Below are 21,974 nucleotides of genomic sequence, written 5' to 3'. Positions count from 1 at the left end.
AGCGCAGTGAAAAAGGGCAGGAATGCACCGTATCCTATGCAAAACCTGGTCTTGCCCTGGCGCAATGGGGAGAAATGTAACATTTCTCCTAGTTTTTGCTGTCTTCATGTGTGCTGCATTGTGCAGCACACGTGAAAACAGCAAAAGGCCATTGCTTGTTTATGTACAGGAAGGTTCCCTTTCCTGTACTTAAGCAATCATTTAAATAAAAAATCTGTTTTGCAACTTCTGTGTGTGCTGCATCAATCAGCACACATAGAAGTTACTAAGCGGCATTTAAAGATTGTGTATGTGCAGGAAGGGGCACCTTCCTGTACATAAACAATATTCCCCTGAATGCAGACACCCCTGCACTATGGTGCAAGGGTGCCTGCATTGGCGCTAGGCTGCTAAACTTAGCGCCAGCACAGGGGGAAACACAGGGCTGCACCATATTCTTGTGAATATGGTGCAGTCCTGCGTTTCAGAAGTGGTGGTGTGTGTCGTTAAGCCACTGAGGCTAACAACACGCTCCACCACTTCTTTGAACATATAGCCCTGTGTGTTTTGTGGGAGTTTATTCATGGGAATGACTATGTTACAGCTTATTTTTGGTAAGTCACGCTAACAGAAGTGGAGATGTGAAAAATTCACTTTAATACCGAAAAAATTACGCTAACTGGACATTGTGGCAAATTGTAAATATGACGGGAAAAAAGCGCTGCTGTGCATCAAAAACGTGACGCTACCGCGGTGATAAATATGTCCAGGAGTATGCTGAGACCACCGTGGAGTGTGACTTAGGACCCCTTGATGAGGGTGACCACTTGGAGTTGGACGGGCATATTTCCACAGGGATGCAAATGGCGGTCTCTGGCCTCCAACCCTGCTCTGCTTCATGGAGAGGCCTCAACCTATGTGGGGAGGCCTGGATCTCTAAAGGCAGCCCTGCAGAATAGATGAGCCAGCAGAGACATTTACAATTGAGGAGGGATGGGGGAGAGAGAGGGAAGAGGTCTGACTGCTGTGATGTAAAGATCTCAGTTGATACTAAGATGGCGTCCGGGAATCGGAAAGAGTAGCCACGGGCAAATATATCTAAGCCCCCACTGGGTGCCTACCAACCTGCATTACTTTGAACTGTTTGGTCACTGGTGTGCATATTCATCCCTGCGGTGGCACCTAGCTGGGCAGCACCAATGGTTCAGGTTTGACAGTGAGTCCACACTTTAGAGCAAAAAAGGCTTGCAGGCAAATCTGAGAACCTCAATTCTCTGTTCAGTTATATCAGGGAGAAACATAAAGAGGATTATTTTGAACCCCGTGGGAAGTTGGCTATGAAGAAACAGAGAAGCTGGTTGGAGGCACCCGTGGCTGAAAAGGACCTGGCTCCAGGGGAAGGAGTACTGTACTAGTCTCTTACATTGGTACCTTCCACTTCAATTTGGCTGAAACAATAGACTCTATTGCCTTTGTATTGAAGGCGGTGACGAGAAACTGGAGAGGCTTTTAGACAGGTTACAGAAAGTGGAAAAAGAACAGAGTGATTTAGAGAAGAAAATAGGAGGATTAGAACAGTGAGTTAACTCAACTCTACTGATGAAGACTTGACTCGCTGCAAGGGTTCACCGGTTAAGGAGATCCTTAAATTGGATGCAGAAATAGACAAACTTGATAACTTAAGGAGAGGAACCCTTTTTAAGGTTCTGCACTTCTCTGCAAATGGTCCACCTGAGGCTCTAACAGAGAAAATATGAAAGATGGTAGAATGATTATTAGAGAGTAAGGAAGAAAGAGTGCGACAGGAGGTGTGGGCTACCCACTGTGTTCCGACTAAAGCCCAAAAGGATAATGCTGATGCAAGTGGCACAGCGATGATCATTGTTCGACTGACAGAATGGAGACAAAATATCCTCTAGGCAGCTAACTATAAACAAGCATTTGCAATGCAATAGGTCTCGCAATTGAGAGATTTTGAGCTATTGGCATTGTAAATGACAATCAGCCTGATTCATCATTCTCCCGTTTTGCGAGCCCCTAATAGCGATTCATAACGAATCGCTATTAAGGACTTGCAAAACGGGATTCATGTAGAAATTGCATAAAGAAATTAGATTCCTACACATTCCTTATTTGCGATTAGCAAATTGCTAATCGCAAATAAGGAATAACTCCCCATTCATTCCTATGGGCCAAAAGGCCCATAGGAATGAATGGGGAGTATTCTTTATTTGCGATTAGCAATTTGCTATTCGCAAATTAGATAGCGATTTAAAGGGTGCCAGGGGTGTCCAACGGACACCATGTAGCACCCCTTAAATGCAAATTGAAACAGGTGTTGCGCACACACATGTCCAAAAGACATGTGTGTGTGCAACATGCAACTTAGAAAAATGCTTTTAAAAGCATTTTTCTAAGTTTTCGCTATTTACCACGAGGTTTGACCTCGCGGTAAATAGCGGGCCAAAATTGCGAATTCGCAATTTTTAAATGGATGATGAATTGCATTTAAGGAATCTCAAATAGAGATTCCTTAAATGTAATTCCTCGCAAAATAGCGAAATCGCTATTACCGATTTTTGCATTTGGGATGATGAATCCCAAATGCAAAAATAGCACTCGCAAAGGGCCAGATTCTCAGAATCTGGCCCTTTGCGAGCCGATTTCGGCTTGATGAATCAGGCTGAATGCCTTTTATTTGTGTGCTTAAAAAACCTGTAATAATAAGAGGCATTGCCATTTACAATACCAATAGTCCAAAGTTTCTGAAATGCGAGACCAACTGCATTGCAAATGCTTGTTGTTAACAAGCGCCCCATGCTGTGCTTTCACGTTAATAGAGGCCATGCCCCTTTCTTTAGACGAGCCGTGTCTAAAGAAAGGCCCGTGGCCACTATTAAAGTGAAAAGCCTTGAGTGGTTGCACGGCAATGCCCATGCACCACCTATGCTGCGCGCCCCCTTGGAGCTAAAAATGCAAAGCAGCGCTATGCACTTGTTTGCGCTACTTTCCAGGGTTTTCCAGTGCTAAACAAGTTTAGCAGTGGAAAGCGAATTAATATAAAAAGATTAGCCCCCACATGCATCATTGTAGGATTTTGCATTTCCTAAATTGCGAAAATTAAGGAATCGCAATTTAGGAAATGCAAAATCCTATGCATCAAGAAATCCTACATTTTTTTAGAATTTGTTAATTTTCTGAATTTGCGATTCCTTAATTGCGAATCGCAATTAAGGAATGGCATTACATTGATTCCTATGGGCCTAGAGGCCCATAGGAATCAATGCCGTTTTGCATTTTTTTTTTCACTCGCAATTTGTTGATGCATTGCAAGGGTGCAGACGGGGGTCCAAAGGACCCCCCCCTGCACCCCTTAAATGTATTTTAAAGTGCATGTTTCACACACACATGTCCTAAGGACATGTGTGTCTGTAACATGAAAGTTTAAAAAATGCATTTTTTTTCATTTTAAATTTTTTTCGCAAATTAACACGAGGGTCAACCTCATGTTAATTTGCACTTCCTATTTCAAAATTCGCATTTTTAAAAAAATTGATGCATTGCATTTAAGGAATTGCACAAATGCGATTCCTTAAATGTATTCGCATTTTTAAGAAATGCAAAAAAAAGCGAATTTTGAAACATTGTTTCATGCATCCCAAAAACGTATTTAGGAAGCGCAAACGGCCGAATTTACCGATTCGCACCGTTTGCACTTCCTAAATAGGTTGATGCATGTGCCCGTTAGGGTCTTGACGCAAACACAGTGTTAAAACTATGGGGCACATGCATCATTCATAGATTTTGCGATTCTTAATTTGCGAAAATTACCGAATCGCAAATTAAGAATCGCAAAATGCGGGGGGCGTGGCCACGGCGGCGTGCGGAATGGCGGCTCCGCAGTGAAGCCCCTCCGAGCGGGCGCCCTGTGACGGCACACGGAGATGCAGACCGGGGTTTTGGAACACCCCTCGAGCCTGTAACTGCCCCCGGATGACACCGGACCACGGCTGAGCCATTTCTGAGCCGCTGGAGCGGCCGGACGCAGAGAGCACGGCGGAGGGGACCTGAAGCCTCCGGGCGTCGGCGCCATCTTCCCTCTGCGCTGGAGCGCCGGGTGAGTCCCGCTTCGCCTTGAGCGGCCGCGGCGTCCTCCCCCTTCGGTAGCGCTCCCTTGCTGGGTTGTTGTGGGTGCCGCCGCTGCTGCGCGGTTCCTGCTCCCCGGGGTCCCTGTTCCCTAGCTGTGGTCGAGGCCTTCGGCCCGGGCGTGCGGAGGAGCCGGGGCCTGGGGTGGGGGCTCGCGCGGCTCGGAGGTGGTGCCTGCGGGACCTTGCCGGGGGTGGGAGGGGGGGGTCGCACGGCTGCTGGTGGGCTGGGCACCTTATTCGGCGCAGCCCGGCGGACCCGCTGTGCCTCTGCGCTTCCTACTACTGTGCTGCCTCGAGAAGCTCCACCACTTGTACCCTGAGCACACCCACGTCTAAGGTGGCGAGGCGCTGCACGTGATGCCCACATAGAAGCGGTCCGTTGCCCTACCAGTGACCGACCTGCGCCTCCTTGCACTCTCTCGCCTGCTCTGGGCCCACACTACTTGCCTGCTGCAGTTGCCGGGTGGGGGTTATACCCGACCACCTGCACAACAATTGATCCCTGCTCTCCGCCATTGTCGCTGCGTTTGCGACCCCGACACATGACTGCTGCCATGGGGAAGAAAGACCCGGCCCAGAGGACACTTAATTTTGATAACCTCTACCGCCTGCTTCGGACCCCCCTCCGGGTGCGGTTTCGAGTGCACAGGAGGCACCAGCTATTGCCGACGCAACGTCCATGATGGCCGCCATGTTGGGGGAGATGCGCGCCGGCTTTAAGGCGCTAGACACACGCTTTGACAGTTTGGAAAAGAAACTGGCTGACATCGGCTCTACGGTGCAGGCTCACGACCGAAGACTGGACCTAGCGGAATCAAGGGTGTCTGATTTGGAGGACGGGTCATCCAAGGCTCTGAAGAGGCTAGAACGGGTCGAGAAAATTCTCAAGGACGTGGCCATCAAGAATGAGGATTTGGAAGCCCGGAGCCGGCGCAATAATATCAGTATCCTTGGCGTGGCAGAGACAACAGCCACCGGCCGCTTCGATACCTTTGTGGAGAAGCTCCTCGTTGAACTGTTTGGCAGGGACACCTTCACGACTGGCTTCGTGGTAGAAAGGGCCCACAGGACTTTGGGGCCTAAGCCGAACCCAGGCCTGCCTCCTCGGCCCATCATCGCCAGGATCATGAACTTTCGCGACCGCGATGCCGCCCTCCGGGCTGCGCGGGAAATGGGTGAGGTGCAGTGGCAAGGGAGTAAGCTGTCTTTTTTCCCGGACTACACCTTGATGGTGCAGGAGGCACGGCGGAAGTACACTAGTGTTAAGGCGGCTCTCCGCAATCTCGGCCTGAAATACAGCATGCTGTACCCTGCCCGGCTAAAGGTGGACGTTCATGGCAGGTTCCATATCTTTGACTCTCCGGCTGTCGCTCAAGAATTTTGCCGCTCCTACTCACAGGGGCAGGGTTCAGCCTCTGGATCTGGACCTACATCTCCGCAGCAGCCGGACACGCAAGCTAGTGCAGATTTATTTGCTGACTGTGCCCGGGGCTGAGCACCTGTGTCACTCCAGCTGGGGTTCAATTTATCATCCGGGGTGTGGTGTTTTCTCCGTTTTTCCATGCTTGCTAATATCTCCAATTTTGTGCTGTTGGGTTGCCCGCTCGGGGGATGGCGTTGCCTCCCCCCATGGCGTATGCCTATGTGTTTTGCTCTTCTTTCTGGGGCGTTTTACGCTTCTGTTTGCAGAAATGTTTTGATGCTTTGTATTACTGTTCATTGTTCTTCTGCTCTGTTGCTCGAAACCTAGATGGGTTCTGCCTCTCTTGGGAAGCGGGGAGGCTGGGTGGCGGGTGGGGGGGGGGAATATGTGTGTTCTTTATGGTCCCCTTTTATTTTATTTTTCTTATTTTCATTGTATTTTGCTTGCGGAGCACATACAGTTGGTTGGCTACATCACTGTTTCTTGCTTGCACATTTTGATCTGAGGCCATGGCCAGGGTAGGCTCACAGGTTGGACCATCGGGGCTGACAATGATGACGTGGAATGTTAGGGGGCTGAATTCCACCCGTAAAAGGAAGCAGCTACTGCAATACGTAGAGAGGTATAAGGCGGATGTCCTTTTACTACAAGAAACCCACATGACTCAGGCGGACACGTCATCATTTGCTAGGGGCTGGGGTTCCCACAGAATATTTTCATGTTACAGCAGATATGCGCGCGGGGTGGCGATTTTGATACATAAGCGGATTCCTTTTGTTTTTCTCCATTGCAAAACAGACAGCGAAGGAAGGTACGCAATATTATCTGGACAGCTGTATGGCCATAAAATTGCTTTTGTGGTAGTCTATGGTCCGAATGTGGACTCCCCGACATGTTTTGAGGACCTGTACCTTTCCCTTCTACACTCTGACGTAGACATGCTGGTGATGGGGGGTGACTTCAACATGCTGATGGACGCCGGCAGGGATAGTACGTCCCCCTCCCCTGATCGCAAACCACTCGTCCGCGCGGCGGTGGCGTCCATTTGCTCCCATTTCTCTCTTCTGGACATTGAAGCAAAACTACACTCTACCTCACCTGCTTTCACGCATCACTCTAGCTACCACAATACCAGCACCAGGATAGACTACTGGTTACTTTCGCCGGGTTTGGCGGGTTGGGTCACCGACCATAACACTCTTCCCCGCACCTTTTCAGACCACTCCCCCGTTGTCCTGTCCCTGGCAGTTCCTCGATTGGGTGGATACGAACGACAGTGGAGGTTTCCCGGGAGGGCTTTAACAGACCCAGTATTTACAGAAGAGGTGCGCGCGGCGATTGAGGAATATTTCGAACTGAATACTGGATCGGTAACCACTTGGGCCACTCTCTGGGAGGGGTTCAAAGCCACCTAAGGGGGGTGTGCATCACTAAACCTGTTGGGGCGCTGCGAGACCTCCGTGCTACTCTGTCCCGCCTGGAGAAGGAGTTGTTGGCTGTCGAACATGCGATCCTTACTAATCCCTCCCCGGGCAACGAGGCACGTCGCCTCGAGCTTCTCCTGGAGTTCAGAGACACGGCAGACAGGGAACTGAAGTATGTCGGCAAATACCACACAGCACGTCAGTATGGTGAGGGCGATCGGCCGGGTAGATTGCTGGCTCAGCTATTGCGTCCTCCCCGTCAGGCGACGTACATCACTGAGATAATAGATGCACAGGTTGATCGCCATGTCGGCACCCCCGCCATCTGCGGCACCTTTTTGGCCTACTATCGGCAGCTTTACTCATCTGCCCTTTCGGCGGAGTGTCGCGATCCGGGGCCATACATTAATGAAATCGCTATGGTATACCTGGAGAAATACATGCAGGATTTTTTGGCTCATCCCATCACGTCGGAACTGATAACGGAGGCGATCGACTCCTTGAAAGGGTCCTAAGCGCCTGGCCTCGATGGCTTCACAGCGGATTTTTATCAGGAATACAAGGACGAACTGGTGCCCATTCTTATGGAAGTGCACGCCGAGGCCTTAGAATCTGGCATTCTTCCTCCGACTCTTCGCGAAGCGGTCATAGTTCTGTTGCCCAAACCAGGACGCGACCCCACGGTCTGCAGCTCCTATCGCCCACTTTCGCTTCTCAACCTGGACTATAAGATCTTGGCCAAGGCATTGGCGATTAGGTTAGCGTTGCTGGTCAACACCATTATATCTCCGGCACAATCAGGCTTTGTCCCTCAGCGGTCAACCTCACTGAACTTGCGCACGATTTTTTCGGTTCTCCATAGAATCGATCCAGCCACCCCTGCTGCCGCGGTCTTTTTTGACACCGAAAAAGCTTTCGATACGCTGGAATGGCCCTTTTTTCTAGATGTGATGCGCAGGATGGGCATGCCCGCGATGTTTGTCACGACAGTGGAACTGCTGTACACTGCTCCCGCGGCCCGCATCTGCATAAACGGCACCATATCCGACAAATTTACTTTATCTAGAGGTACCCGTCAGGGATGCCCCTTGTCACCCTTGCTTTTCATTTTGGCGATGGATCCCCTGGTGCGGCACCTACAGGAAGAGCATCTCCACAGAGGGCTGCAGTTCCGCACGGGCCCTCTATTGGTCTCGCTATATGCGGACGACATGGTCTTATATGTCCGCTCTCCGGAGGCCAATCTGCGACCCCTGTTGTTTGAGGTTGAACGCTTTGGTGACTATTCTGGCCTTAGGGTCAATTGGCACAAGTCACAGTTATTTCCCCTCACCCCTGCCACCACGCAATGGCCCTGCTCCCACCCACTGGAGTGGTGTGAAGACTCTGTTAAATATCTGGGGATTCACATACACCTTGATACTGTGTCCATTATTCGCTTAAACTATGGCAAAGCTCTTGATTTTCTGGAGGATAACACTGACAGATGGCTGCGTCTCCCTTTGTCAATGGCTGGGCGCATTGCCATTATAAAGATGGTTGTTCTCCCCCGTTTTTTGTACCTCTTCAACAATATCCCGATTCCTCTAACCAAGGTTTTTTTTACGCAATTACGCACTGCATTGCTGAGATTGGTATGGGGGGGCAAACGCCCACGGCTGGCTTGGCGCACGCTAACACTTCCGTACGAGCGGGGTGGCTTTGGGGTCCCGGATTTCCACCTTTACTACCTGGCCGCCCAGTGCTCCTACGCACACTCTTGGTATCATCCTGATGCCAGGATTCCACACCTGAGACCTGAAGCTGACGCGGCGCTCCCGGTGAGCCTTGCGACGGTTCTTCCTAAAGGTCTCCCCAGTGAACGTCAGGACATACTCCCACTCACCACAACGACCTGGGCCTGGGACAAACTTAAGCGCATGCTACGCATAGATACACTGTACTCCTCCGCCCTCCCGCTGCCCAACTCCCACTGGCTCCCCATAACGGACGAAACGGTGGTCTGTAGAACACTGGCGAAATTCCAGATACACACGATCGGTGACCTGTTCACCAATGGCCACGTATTCACAATCACTGAGGATTCCCGATTCGCAGACCGCACATTCATGGACACGTTCATTCTTACAAGAATACGAGCGATGCTGCGAACTACGTTCGACACGTTTCCTCTCCCGCCTGAGGATACTCCGGCCCTTACACACATCATACAGGACACATCAGGGGCCCACTTGGTGTCCAAACTTTACAAACTGTGCCTGCTTTCACTTCCCTCGTCAGACGAAACGGTCCGTACCGCTTGGGAATTGGATCTAGGCACACAGATCACGGACGATCAATGGGAAGCATGCTGCGCCATGACCAGGGAAGTCTCTATGAATGCCAGACACAAGCTTATTCACTTTAAATTTCTCCGTAGACTGTACCACACAACGGCACTTTCACATAGGATCGACCCCACCAGATCCCATACCTGTCCTAAATGTGGCGCCCCCAGGCTGATTTTGCTCACCTTTCCTGGACCTGCCCGAAATTACACTCCTACTGGGTTGAGATACACAGAACATTAGGTGAAATACTGACTCTATCATTGACTGTCACACCTGAGATTGCATTGCTGGGGTATGTGTCCAATTTCCCTCGTAAAACCCGCAGATTGGCGTCCATTTGCTTCCTGCTGGCCAAGAGAGAGGTGGCGTTGCTTTGGTGTTCACGACGCGCTCCCACGGTGGCGTCATGGCTTGGGAGCCTGGCATACTGTAATATTAACAGCATGGAATATTCGGAACAACTTCCGACCTCCCCCCGCCCCGTAGATATTTGGGGCCCTTATCGCCATTATATAACTGAAAAGGCGAAGATGGCGCCCTCTCAATCCCTACATCCTAACACTCCAACCGGGGTGGGCTAGTTCGTGAACTCTCCCTACTCGCATCCACTTCGTGCATTCCCTCGGAGCGGAACACTTACTTTCCTTGTGTATGATGACCTAATTCAGCTGGGCCGGTGGTTCTTCTCTTCTCCTTGCACTGGAGCATGTTCTTGCTGGAGCTGTGAGCGATGGAGCGGTTCTGATCCGCCCTGTGGTATGTTCCGTCCCCTGATACTTGTGTTGGCACTTGCTGGTTGCTTGGGCCCTTGCGGGGTGGTGCCGGTCTTCACCGCTTTTTGTATTGCCCTGGGGTGGTTGTCACTGATTGTTATGTGCATTGTCTTACAAGCTGACTTAAGGTGCTGTTCTCGCAAGATAGCCCGTATGATTTCTGTTTTTTTTACTCCCTTTTCGGTTCTGTACGTGCATTTTGATTTACAGTATATCCACACCTGTTGCCTTATCAGAAAAATGACACTATTGTATGCATGTTATCCTACTATGCAATCTTACTGTACAGTTGCAGGTTCAATTTGTATTGTTGTTACCGCCACTTGCTATTCCAGAGTCCGAGGAATGTATCAAATTGCTGTCAATGTAGATTGCTTTACTGACTTCAATAAAGTGTTTACAAAAAAAAAAAAGAATCGCAAAATGCTATGCATCATTTTTTTGGCTATTTATTTGGGATTCGGTAAAAATCGCAATTTTTACCAAATCGCAAATAAATAGCGAATTCCTAAGTGCATTTTCGCAAATCCCATTGATTACTATGGGCCAAAAGGCCCATAGGAGTCAATGGGAAGGCATTTACAAATTCGCAATTTGTTGATGCATTCCAAGGGTGCAGGGGGGGGTCCAAAGGACCCCCCCCCCCCTGCACCCCTGAAATGCATTTGAAAGTGCATGTTTCACACACACATGTCCTAAGGACATGTGTGTCTGTAACATGAGAGTTTAAAAAATGCATTTTTTTGCTTTTTAACAGATTTTCGCAAATTAACACAAGGGTCAACCTCGTGTTAATTTGCACTTCCTATTTCATAATTCGCATTTTTTTTTAAAATGATGCATTACATTTAAGGAATCGCACAAATGCGATTCCTTAAATGCATTCGCATTTTTAAGAAATGCAAAAAAATGCGAATTCTGAAAAAGTGTTTGATGCATCCCAAAAACGTATTTAGGAAGCGCAAATGGCCGAATTTACCGATTCGCACCGTTTGCACTTCCTAAATAGGTTGATGCATGTGCCCGTTAGTAAATATACTGCATATTCTTGTTTCATAAATGTGTCTTTTGGTGATGTTTTTGCAATATATATTTTGCTAATTGTGATGCCAGCATCTGTCAGATTTAAACCTAAAAGTGCTAATCAGTTTCGAGCAGCATAGTCATGTTTATGTTTGTTTTCAGTCACTCTTCATACTTCATTGTTTTTGGTTATTCCGTTGTTACTTTTGGTGGCATAGGTGCTCTTTAGGTAGGTAGTTAGGGGAGATCAGACTTCTCGAAGATCTGAGAGATCAGCATTGTCAGCTGTTTTGGTTTCGATCCTCTGGAGGCTGGGGAAGAGGTCCAACCATGGGTGAAGTTTGGTTGCTCTTCAGACTTCCCGTGTGCTGTTATTCTCTGTAGAGCTGAAACTAAGTAGGACACCATGTCTGGCTTGGTTCTTGTTTAGTGAGTTTAAGGATGCCAGTATTTGGCGTTATCTCCACAACTGAAAGTTAAAAAAAGAAAATAACATAAAAAACAAGTAAACATTAAAATTAAAAACGTTTGCTTTGTACAGTCACAGAAAAGATAGATGATAAACTTTAGTTTAGGTTTCTAAATCCCAATGTGTAAAACATAATAACCTGGGGGCATGTTATCAACAACTAGCGATATTTATCGCTAAATAGGCTTAGCGACATTTTTTCTGTCGCCGCACATTGCCGGATTTTATCGCAGAGATAACGTGCTATTAGCAACGTTTATCTCCAATGCGATAAAATATCCGGCGATAGCGGCAAAAGCGTGAGTATCACTGGGAATCCAGCGATATTCAGGCATTAACGCCAATAGGATCTTAACCTGAATTTCCAACTCCCATTGAATATACAGGTTAGAAGTGGTCTGAGCAGGCGTTAGTTCTCAGCGATATTCGCGCTTAGCGCAAATTTTTTTATCGCTACGCCTGCGTTGATAACAGGCAATAGCGATGTTAGCGACTGCTTTCAGTCGCTAACAGGTTGGGTACGCCCACTTTGCATGTCATTAGCGATAAATATCGCTGACATGCAAAGCGGGCCCCAAACCACTCGCTATAACCTAAAAGCTGTTGCTAACTAATGTTAGCGACAGCTTGCTAATAGGGCGATGCAATTATCGCCGCATTACGGCCGAAAAAGGCCGCAAAAGCGGCGATAATTTAATTTCACCTGCCTTGGTAATGTGCCCCATAGTTCATCTTGAATACCTTCCACTGTCTGCGGTTGGGAGGTGATAGTGAGCAGTGTGCGTAGCAGGATCACCCTGTCCTCAGATTCCATTCTGGGTTCCCTGTGGGCGGGAGGTGATAGTGAGCAGTGTGCGCGGCAGGATCATCCTATCCTCAGATTCCATTCTGGGTTCTCTGCGGACGGGAGGTGATAGTGAGCAGTGTGCGTGGCAGGATCACCCTGTTATCAGATTCCATTCTGGGTTCTCTGCGGGCGGGAGGTGATAGTGAGCAGGGTGCGCGGCAGGATCACCCTGTCCTCAGATGCCACTACGGGTTCTCTGCGCGCGGGAGGTAGTGGCATTGTGCGTGGCAGGATCACCCTGTCCTCAGATTCCACTCTGGGTTCTCTGCGGGTGGGTGGTGATAGTGAACAGTGTGTGCAGGAGGGTCACCCTGTCTTCAGATTCCATTCTGGGATCTTTGCGGGTGGGAGATGATAGTGAACAGTGTGCGCAGGAGGATCACCCTCAGAATACTTTCCATTCTAGGTTCTCTGTGAGTGGGAGTTGATAGTGAACAATGTGCGCAGGAGGATCACCCTGTATTCAGATTCCACTCGGGGTTCTCTGTGGGTGGGAGGTGATAGTGAGCAGTGTGAGCAGGAGGATCACCCTCATATTCCATTCCATTCCATTCTGGCTTCTCTGCGGGTGGGAGGTGATAGTAAACAGTGTGCGTGGCAGGATCACCCTTTTCTCAGATTCCATTCAGGGTTCTCTGCGGGTGGGAGGTGATAGTGAACAGTGTGCGCGGCAGGATCACCCTGTTCTCAGATTCCGTTCTGGGTTCTCTGCGGGCGGGAGGTGATAGTGAGCAGTGTGAGCAGGAGGATCACCCTGTCCTCAGATTCCATTTTGGGTTCTCTGCAGGTGGGAGGACTAGAGGTGAAGATGCTTTAGAAGAGCTATTCTAACAGCACGCGAACATTTCCAATGATGACTTGTACGAAAGGAAGGAGAAGCATCACCCTGCACCCAGATTCCATCCTGGAGTTTATTCAGGCATAGGGTTGAAGGTGTGCTGTGATTGGTTGGGAATATGGCACCTTATCAACTTGCATAAGACTGCAGTAATAACCTGTTAGAAGACTTCCCTGCACCCAGAGTCCATGGTGAGATGTATCCAAGCTCATGGTTGAAGATGTGGTTGGAGTACTGGTGGACGGGATACTGAAAAAACATAATGAGTCAAGTGATGAATCCTTGCACGAAGGCAGGAGAGGAAGCAGCACTGTCCTCCACCCAGGATCCAGAGTGGACTTTATCTGCCATGTGGTTGATGGTGCGCTGTGAGTCCAGGGGATGGGATAGCCGACAAGGATTAAGTGATGAATCCTTGTGCAAATGTAGGAGAGGAGGGAGCACTGCCCTCCACTCAGGATCCAGAGTAGACTTTATCTGCCATGTTGTTGATGGTCCGTTGCGAGAGCGGGGGATGGGATATCCTACAAGGATTAAGTGATGATTCCTTGTGCAAAGGGTGGAGGGATGGAAGCATCATCGGTCATCCACGGACCACAGTGGGGTTTATCCTCTCACATGGTTGATGGTGTGTGGTGGGCACTGGAGGATGAGATACCCTGAAGCATTGAGTGATGCTTCCTTGTGCGAAGGGAGAAAAGCTGTCCGCACTGCCTACCACCTAGGGTCGTGTGTGGTGTTTATCTGGTCACATGGTTGATGCTGTTCGGTGGGTGTGGGGTATCGGATACTCTAACCGAGTTAAACAATATTTCCGTGTGGGAATGTATGGAGAAGAGGAAGCCCTGCCCTTCACCCAAGGTCCAGAGGAGAAGTCATCTTGCCACATGGTGATGGTGTGATGTGCCAGCTGGAGGATGAGATACCCTAAACTAGTTAAGAGGTAATACCTTGTGTGAAGGAAGGAGTGGAGTTTATCCTTTCATGTGGTTTGCATGCCGTACTGGGGATACTGGAGGATGGAGTGACAGCATAAGCAGTGGTATGCAGTAATAACTGCTGAGAATGGGTAAGCAGAGACATTTTAAGACATGGGCAAAGTGGGCAATTGCCCAGGGCCCCCACCTTCCAAGATGCCCACTGGGAAACTACTCTTTCTCTCTCTCTCTCGCTTACCTCGGTCTATTTCTACACCTAAACTCTTTCTTCTTCTCTGTGCCTACCACTTTTCTGTCTCTCTTTGCCTAGTGACATCTTAAGGATTTGGGGGGTCCTCAGAAAGACATATTTCAACAATTTTAGTAAGAAACCTATTTCTGAAAGTTTGCTTGCCATCATGCAGCCTACAAGTAGCAGAAAAATGAGTAATACAACTCAAATTTGTTTCTTCGAACAGAGGACCCCAAAATATGTCTTTCCCGGGGTCCAAAAGTCCCTAAGACGACACAGGGGGTGAACAGCACCCTCTACCTCTAAACTCCTTCGATGATCTTTATCAGAACCAGGTGGTCCCTACAGCACCAGTAGGGTAATTCATAAGACCAGGGCAGCATCTTTCTGACCCCACAATCCATCCTAGGCTCTATCCGCGTGCAGCCTTGGAGGGCGGCTGTGAGTCCTTGGCGAGTTGCTACTTTATCAATCTGCACTGAGATGGCAAGAATGCCACAAGATTTATTTTTTCATCATTATAATTTATTTTTTAATGTTTACTTGTTTGAAGCAGTGGTTTTCAGTTCAATACCCTATTGGATAGTCTATTGAAAGGCTTGGAACCTGGCCCTCTACGCCTCCAGCTTTTCAATTTATTTCATTTACATGGAATTGGTCCAGTCTTACTCATGCCTTTTTTTATTAATGTTGTTCATCATATTAATAATGATGCTAAATGACAGATGCAATGTAATCTTGAAGTTGCTCATAGAGACAAATTACTCTCATTAGAAATTCTGGCAACGTTGAACGAAAATAAAATTGAAAAACGAGGTTAGTTCCTTTTCGCCCAGTAAAAGTTACAGATTAATGAGAAGAGAGTTTCCAAATCATACAAAAGCTCAGATAAAGAAAGAGACTTTTGTAACAAATTGAAATTCTCAAGGGAAAACAAGGATGAGAGTGAATATTTTTATTTTACTTTTTTTTTCTTTTCAACAATCACACAATGTACATTGTAACAGGACATCATATATGTCGGTTGCACAACATCACATCAGTCCACTCCAATATAGACAGTCATGAACTGGGAGTATACATTATATTAGTCCAACATTGAGTACCAACTCCTGTTACAACTGGTGGCCCCGAGGTATCCTCAACGGATGTACGTTGTTACAACGCATGCTTTTACCACGCATGCTTTAATAACGCAGGTTTTTCAACGCAAGTCGTTACAACGACTTGCGTTGGGGGGTGCTGGATACTGAATAGTTTAATTTACTATTCTAACTCCAGTCCCCGTGGATAGTAGGGAAGGTGTTGGATAGTAAATTAAACTATTACCTATCCCAGAGCGCCCCCCAGCGCAATTCGTTGTAATGACTTGCGTTGAAAAACCTGCGTTGTAAAGGCACTGCGTGGTAAAAGTTGTGTTGTAAAGGATGTTTCCCATCCTCAACCATGAGCATCAGAGCTACGCTATAGTGGTCCACGTGCATGGTGTGGGGTGAGAGTAGGATGCAATAAACACGAATTGAACAAGAAAAGAGAAAAAAGAAATCTCCAATAATCAGCCGCGGTCGGTAGTGGGAGTACCTGCCGGGCGGTGACGTGGGGAGGGGGAGGGGCAGGGTGGGGGGTAGTAAACTATTGATTACGGTGGTTTACAGGTAAGTAAACATATAAATAAATAAAACAAATTTCGTTGCATGCACTGCATCCCCAAATGCGATGCAGTGCGCGCAACGAAATTCATTTTATTTATTTATATGTTTACTTACTTGTAAACTTCTGTAATCCATAGTTTACTACCCCCCCTTCTCCTCCCCCTCCCCATGTCACCGCCCGGCAGGTACTCCCACTACCGACCGCGGCTGGGTGAAGGCGGGGCCCGGAGTAGGGCCAGCCTCGGAGCAGTAGACAGACGGTCATGAATATGTTGCGCCCAGCCCCACAACAGCCGTTCCGTCCTACCTCGGTCACAGGTGGTGGCAGCCGACACTGTAGCATGCACACCGTCATCCTTTCCCTGCTCATGCAAACACCTTTGCTGGAAATGTCGTTTTTTTCTGACATTTTTCCATTTCTAAGTGTAGCCTCAGGAATAAATGGTTCAAAATATTTAAATAAAAAAACACTAAATAACGCAAGCTAGAGTGGTCAGAAGAGGGCACTCACTGATTTCTGAATAGTGAATGTAAATGTTTTCAGTTAACCATGTTGTTTCCGCTTACATTTCACATGCTTTATTTAATGTTTCATTCCTATGAATATTTGTTTTTTCCAGGAAACTCAGTGATCACAGGCCCTCACCATCTTCCAACCTGAAGCCTAAACAGACCTCGACCAGGCTGTCCAGAACTTCGCTGCCTCGGTCACTGACAGCATGGACAAAAGCGTCCCACTGAAAACTACAACATTCAACAAGACCTCCAAACATGCCAGCTGGTACACACCAGAAACTAGGACCACCAAGCGCAACTGCCACCAACTAGAGAAATTATGGCACGCCGGCAAGAACCCTGCCGACAGAGCAGCTCACAAAACAGCCCTCAGCAACTATCACCGGAACATCAAAGAAGCCAAGAAAGCAGCCATCAACCCCCGTATCGACTCCACGGCCAACTACACTCTTGAGGAACACTTCAAAATAGTAAAATTATTCTCCAACCCGACAGCCATAGAGAACACCACCCACCCCTCCCAAGACCTCTGCGACACCCTCTCAGAATACTTCCACAGCAAGATTACCAACATGACCAACATCTACAAAAATTTCAACCTCCAACCTGCCACCCTCAATCCCAATGACCTCAACCAACCAGCGAACCTCAGCCAAGCCATTACCACCTGGTCACCACTCACTGCCCTGACCACCTCAGCCATTATGTCTTCCATCAACTTTGGGGCGTCCACAGTCTCCTGCCCCCACCACCTCTACAACTCACAACAAACGAAATCAGCACGCAACACACCACCATCCTGAACACCTCCATCTCCACTGCAACCTTCCCAGACAGATGGAAACACACAGGTGTCAGACCCCTTCTAAAACCTCCACTGACCACAACGATCTCAAACATTATCATCATTTATCCCTGCTCGCCTACCCTACCCGGCGAAAGTACTTGAGAAAGCCATCAACCAGCAGCTCATCAAATTCCTGGAACAAAACCACCTACTGGACGCCTCACAATCAGGATTCGTGCCAACCACATCACTGAAACCACACTGATTGCCGCCGAAGGCGACATCAGAACACTTCTCAACCATGAAAAAATAGTGACCCTAATGCTCCTTGACCTCTCCATGGCATTTGACACCGTATCCCACTACACCCTCATTAACAGATCCTACAATACAAGCATAGAGCAAGATTCCTTCAAATGGATTGCCTCCTTCCTTACAGAACACACACTGAGCATCCAACTGTCTCCCTTCACCTCTTCACCCAAAGACATCATATGCGGCGTACCACAAGGATCATCCATCAGCCCCACCCTCTTCAACATCTTCATGACCCCCTCGCAGACGTTGTCAGATCCCACAGACTCAACATAATTTCCTATGCAGATGGCACTCAATTGATCCTCTCGCTCACCGAGGGCCCCTCCATTACTAAAACCAACTTCCGTGATGCCATGTCCAACATAGCCAAATGAATGAGAGACAACTGCCTCCATCTCAACTCTGACAAAACTGAAGTACTGATCTTCGGGGAGAACACATATGCATAGGACCACAGCTGGTGGCCTGCAGAACTCAGACATACACCCACACTGACCAACCATGCATGCAATCTTGGCATCATCCTCGGCAGCCAAATGACCATGAAACATCAAGTAAACGAGGTTGCCTTCTCCTGCTTCCACATACTTCACATGCTCTGCGGAATCTTCAGCTGAATCCCAGCCAACACCAGAAAGACCGTCATTCGGGTCTTCGTCCCCGGCCGCCTCAGCTACGCAACGCCCTTCACGCCGGCATCTCCACGCAACTCCTCAGAAGACTCCAGACCATACAGAAAGCTGCAGCCAGACTTATCCTGGACTTTCACAAACGAACCCACATTGCCCCTGAGAGACCTCCACTGGCTCCCCAACCAGAAGAGATGCCAGTTCAAGATCCTCACACACGCTTACAAAGCCCTCCATGACTTAGGACTTGCCTACATCAACCATTGACTGAACTTCCACCAACCCTCTAGACACCTGTGCTCCTTTTCACTGGCCCTAGCACACACCCTCCACATTTGTCGCAGCTGCAGTGGTGACCGTTCCTCCTCTTACATCGCTGCCAAAACCTGGAATGACCTTCACCTCCAGCTCCATGTAGCCCACTCGCTGGCTGACTTCAGAAAGAGACTCAAGCCCTGGTTCTTCAACAGAGACACAGTGCCCAGATACCCCTGGGGGTGACAGTGTTGCACTTTACAAATGCTGTTTGATTGATTGTTGGAAGCTGAAAGTGAGTGTCACTTGACTTGAACACAGCAATGGATGAAGTGGGCTGACTTGAAGCCATTGTATTTGTGTATATATGTAAATATTTTATTGTAACTTTTTTGAGAGAAGATGAGACTGACAAGAGAGTTAAAGCTGTCTCTAGGCCTGAGTAAAAAATTGGGACTTTGTAAGACAGTTTGAAACCTGAGGAATTTATAAGGTTGCAACTTGCATGCAGCTGCTGGATCTATGTGGACCTGTTTTGAACCATTCATCGACATCCATCACTGTCTTCCTACAGTGCCCTGCATGCAGTGTATTAAAATAATATGGCAGGACCATCTTACCATAAAGCCCCCAAGAACTGGCTCCATGTTGACTAATGGAGGTTGCCATCTTCCTACTCTCAAACAATTCTCCATCTTTCCTGATTTCTACAGAATCATTGTCATGTCTGCCATCAGATGCAGATGTTGCCTGAACATATCTTTCTAAGAAATGTGAAAGCGTCAACTCGTTTGATTGATGAAATAGATGAAGGGATTAATGCAACATTTGTCTGGGTCAAATGTTTACTTTTCACAATGTCAAGATTAAATAAGAATACATAGGGACATTTAATTGAAATAATGTAGTCTGAATTTACATCCTTTTACCCTATATGTTAATGAGGAAATGGCTGGGACACACATCTTGATGTACATAATCTATGTCAGAAATTCTTAAATTAATGTAATAAATTCCAGTCTCTGTTAAGATTTTTATATAAAGAATACCACTTGGCCACTTGTCAGGAGGGTTCCTTCACTCAGATTATCCCCCGAAATTCTGCCAAAGATGGTCTCACCTAGTGTCAGCAAACTCTGCAGTTGTCTGAAGCCTGAAGCTGATAAAGCCAAGTTTCGTAGGAAGACCACATGACTGCTACCACAGTGTGTGTTTGCCCTTCGCGTGGAAACACTGTCTTCATACCTCCCCGATAAAGACATCCTTTGCAACAAGGGCTGCAGTGCGTTTCTTCTCCCTAAAAAACTCTAGATTGCAAGTTGCTCTGCCTTCCATGATCTCTAAGTATAGCGCAAGGAAGTAGATGTTAGGGTGTTATGTTTTAGATTAAAAAAAGTAAAATGCTAGAAATTTTCATTTTACTCTCGTTATTCGTAAAATGCCATCTTGCTGTTTTTATGATGTTATGTGTAGTTGTTTTAGACATAATGAGAAACTGATTATTCATGTAGTAGTGATACCTACTTTTTACTTAAAAGTGTCCATTCTTCTTGGTACAGTGTGTTTGATACCTTGAATAACGAAAGAAGGTTTGGTACTGTGACAACTGTGCACCTGATCCCTTTATAGGATTGTTAGTAACCCAAAAGCAATACTTTTATGTCAACTACACATTGAGTAGTGTCTTGCGGGCTACAATAACTTGTCTTTCACATTCATCGCTGGTGCATTGAACCAAGTTCAGCTGTGTCACCCGTGGGTGGGAAAGCAGTCCTTGCAGAGTTACGCCAAAATTGTAACTTACACAACTGTCTAGAACTGCATATTAATATCATATCTAATATTATTAATATAATTAATATCTCTCTACATATACATGTCCAAATTCAACCCATGACTCTTCTGTAATTCTTGAGAAAGGGTCATAGTACTAGAAGCTGTGAAACATAGTGTGAGAGGTTTTCAGTTGGTGTGTTCAATCGTAGACAGACTTGTTTGCATTTAATTGGCTCAAGTCTAGCTTTAATTATTTCTTGTATTTTAAATTAATTGTAATGAAAATGGTAAAGCTTGGTAATGTATTTAACTTACAAGTACAGCGCTAGGTGTAATTATTTACTTTAATTTAATAATTTTAATTATTTTTAAGTTATTTAATGGTTTAGGTTGACATTAGATTTAGGTCAAGGTTAAAAATCTAATTTAATCTAATTGAGTTAAATTGATGGTTTCACATATGGTTAGGATTCCATTAATTACATATTATATTAAATATACGTTTATTAAATTAACTTTACTTTAATTAAAAAAGGTTAATGTACAAGTAGGGAAAGGGCTGTGCTTGAAGAATACATTTAAATCTCTTTTAATAAAATTGTTGAAATTGAGGTAGTTGTATTGTTATTGTGGCACACAAACAATGCAGAAAGCGAATCCAGATTGCACGTTCTCTCCCATTGTGAACACTAGCTGACCTTGGACCACCATCTGAAACAACCTTTCCCACACCATTACCTCTTGATATACAAATGGTCCAAGTCTATTGAAATATTCAGATTGTAGGTGGTCCTGGATGAACAGTCATTGAGCTGTTACTGAGAACTAATCCAGGAGTGAGATAGTAACCATGGTGGTTTTCTTCACAGCCATTCTGGCACATACTATATGAATCAAATGCACCCACACAAAGGCGCCTGCAACAATTGCAGCACCTAATATGAGGTGGAAAACTTTTTCCAGTATTCAAAGATAGCGATAGCATGACTATTATAAGATGGCACACTGAAATCCACGATCAGTTTTTTTGCTTGCCCTGTATTGAAAAAATTTGTGGAAATTGGTGACCCACAAATATGGGAAAGCTGGAATGCGATAAACCTAATCTCTCTGCACCTTGTCAAGGTTGATCCTGAGACATCTTGAAATATCAAAATTGTGTCACCCAGGAGAGTTAATGCCTCTCAGCCTGATATTATTCCTTCTAGAATGATTTTCAATGTCATCGGTCTTCTTGAATATTTCTCTCTGGTTCAGTTCAAGGGAGTCCAGTCTTCCTTCCTGCTTATCCCATTCATGTGACTGTTTCACCAGATTCTTTACATAGTCTCGTCTCCTTCATTTTCAAATTGGAAATTGCTTTGTTGAAATCCTGGAGCCACCACCCAATGTCCTGGATGAATTCAGTGAACAGCACTTGAATGTCTCCTTTGGTGTCCGGGGCTTGGTGGTTGGCACCAGTAGAAGCCGCATTCTTGTTGGCTTGAGAAGCTCAGCTCCATCGTGGTTTTGGGCTTTCTCTGGCTTTTAGGTATGACGCATTTCTTTTATGGACACCATTGTGGAGGCTTTCTCTTTGCCAGATGCCATTATCTCTTCACTTATTTTCCTGCAGGT

At 46.9% G+C, this 21,974-nt stretch overlaps 1 long non-coding RNA gene across 1 annotated transcript in view; it reads right to left on the bottom strand.

Moving 5' to 3' along the window:
• LOC144761970 (uncharacterized) overlaps positions 1 to 11,560 on the bottom strand; it is a 33,930-nt gene extending 22,370 nt beyond the window's left edge. The window contains exon 1 of the long non-coding RNA XR_013595988.1: positions 11,276 to 11,560. This is a non-coding gene — a long non-coding RNA (uncharacterized LOC144761970). The remainder of the gene's footprint in view (positions 1 to 11,275) is intronic.
• Positions 11,561 to 21,974: the final 10,414 nt, after the last annotated feature.

This window comes from Lissotriton helveticus, chromosome 6, assembly GCF_964261635.1.
Source record: "Lissotriton helveticus chromosome 6, aLisHel1.1, whole genome shotgun sequence".
Classification (NCBI taxonomy): domain Eukaryota; kingdom Metazoa; phylum Chordata; class Amphibia; order Caudata; family Salamandridae; genus Lissotriton; species Lissotriton helveticus.
The sequence above is the reverse complement of the archived record's forward strand: the minus strand, read 5'-3'. Positions and strand labels throughout refer to the sequence as shown.